The sequence below is a fragment of the Pteropus vampyrus genome, unplaced genomic scaffold (genome assembly GCF_000151845.1).
Source record: "Pteropus vampyrus isolate Shadow unplaced genomic scaffold, Pvam_2.0 Scaffold11, whole genome shotgun sequence".
Classification (NCBI taxonomy): Eukaryota; Metazoa; Chordata; class Mammalia; order Chiroptera; family Pteropodidae; genus Pteropus; species Pteropus vampyrus.
The window spans coordinates 15,619,919-15,622,532 of NW_011888792.1; positions in this window are offsets into that span (position 1 = coordinate 15,619,919).

Here is a 2,614-nt window from a genome sequence, read left to right on the forward strand (position 1 = left end):
TTTTTTATTTTGTTGCTTGGGCTTTAGGTATGATTTCCAAAAAATTGGTACCAAAACTCATGTTTATTCAAGGAGGTTTATTCCTCTGTTTTCTCTAAGAGTTTCATGGTTTCCGGTCTTATATTTAACTTTTTAATCCATTTTGAGTTAATTTTTGTGAATGGTATAAGATAAGGTTCAAATTTCATTCTTTTACATGTGAAAATCCCAGCACTATTTATTGAAGAAACTATTTTCTCCATTGAGTATTCTTGGCTCCTTTGTCAAATATTAGTTGATCATATATACTTTGGTTTATTTCTGGGCTCTCACTTCTGTTCCAGTGGTCTAGTTTCTGTTTTTATGCCAGCACTATACTGTTTTAATTACTACAGCTTTGTAGTATAGCTTGAAATCAGGAAGTGTGATACTTCCTGCTTTTCTTTTCTCAGGATTTCTTTGGCTATTCGGGGTTTTTTGTGGTTCCATAAAACTTTTAGATGTGTTTTTCTATTTTCATAAAAAATGACATTGGAATCTTGAGTAGGGATTGCATTGAATCTATAAATGTAAGTATGGACATTTTAACAATGTTATTTTTCCAATCGGTGGACATGGGATGCCTTCCCATTTATTTATATCTTTTTTGATTTCTTTATCAATGTCTCATAGTTTTCAGAGTAGAGATCTTTTGCCTTCTTTATTAAATTTACTCCTATTTTGTTATTTTTGATGCTATTGTAAATGGGATTGATTTCTTTATTTTTTTTCAGAAAATTCATCAGTAGTGTATCAAAACACTACACACTTTTGTATGTTAATTTTATATCCTGCAAACTGAATTTGCTGATTAGTTCTAACAGTTTTTTTTTTTTGTTTTATTTTTAGGATTTGCTCTATATAAAATTCTGTCATCTGCAAATATAAACAATTTTACTTCTTTCTTTCCAATTCTGATGCCTTTCATTTCTTTGTCTTGCCTGATAGCTCTGGCTAAGACTTTCAGTAGTATGTTGAATAGGAGTGCTGAGACTGGCACTCTTGTCTTATTCTTGATTTTAGAGATAAAATTTTCAAACTTTACTATTAAATATAGTGTTATCTGTGGGTTTGTCATCTATGGCCTTTATTATGTTGAGATGTGTTTATTCTTACTTAATTTGTTAACTGTTTTTATCATGAATGGATGTTGAATTTTGTCAAATTCTTTTTCTGTGTCTACTGAGATGATTGTATGACTCTTTTCTTTCATTTGATTAATGTGATGTATCACACTGGTTGATTTGTGTATGGTGAATCATCCTTGCATCTCAGGGATAAATCCCACTTGATTGTGGTGAATGATCTTTATAATTTGCTGCTGAATTCAATTTGCTAGTATTTTGTTGAGAATTTTTGCCTCTGTATTCACCAGGGATATTGGCCTATAGTTTCCTTTTCTAGTAGTGTTCTTATCTGGCTTTGATATTGCAAAAGTTTTATGTGATATTCACATTCATTATTTTTAGCAAGAAAATTGCATAAAAATGGAAAGATTTTCAAAATGTTTCATTTTATTTTGAAAGCAAGTTCTTTAAACCATTGTCAAAATATCAGCTTTATCATGAAAGGACTTACTAAGTATGTTTACTTTGTCAAAAATATTTGCTAGATACAGATTACTGAAGCCCACTTGTCTGGCAAAGGTGAGCAGTTTTGGAACGCTTTTTTTTAAAAAATAAGAGAATACTGCTTAACTAATTTAAGTTGACATATCTTAAGTATTTGGCTTGTACTAATCAGTAAACCTGTTGCGGTAGAAAATAATTTTCCAGTTACTTCTTATATCATGCCGAATGTTACAAATATTATATTATTTAATATTGTTGTTTTTATAAATGCAACAAGAGGATGACATTCCAAAGTAAGCAACTGCAATCACTCACAAAGGCTGCCAGTCAGTGAGTGTGGGAGGGCGATAACATCAAATCCCATCTGTGGACTTTTCTTCCTCAGGTTCATTCATAGCAGGAGGCCTGGACTAACACTCATGTTAAATGTGAGAAAAACTTTCTTATTTTTATTTTTAGACTAAAAAATAAATAATTAAGAAGTTCGAATCCCGGTGGATTGTTATAAACTCCTGGGAAATAGTCACTATTTTAGAGATCACAGAGCTAAAGTGGTTCTCAAACTTTAGTGTGTATGAGAATCATTTGGATAGGGTAATAAATGATAGGTATCTAGCCCCCAACCAGAGAGATTCTGATTTAAAAAGTCTGAAGTGTGATTTGGAAATCTGTGATTTTATCAAACACTTCAGATATTTCAAATGCAGTTTCTTAGAAGACTGCACTCTGAGAAACCCAGACTAAAGGGACTAGAAGAATTTTCCATATTTTCCTCATAGTATCATTTTTGGTATAAGATTATTAGCACATCAAAGTTCAGTTTAAGACTTTGCATAAGTACTCAGAGAATGAAATGTAGCGAATGGGTAACCACTCCTTAGTATATTTGTTAGAGAGCTGTAATTAATGAATAGGTAGATAAGATTACCAACATATAACTATCTAATTAGTGCATAGTAGTTAACAAATTATAACTCAGATGTTGGCTATGAATCCCATTCCCTGACCTCTATGGATAAAAAATA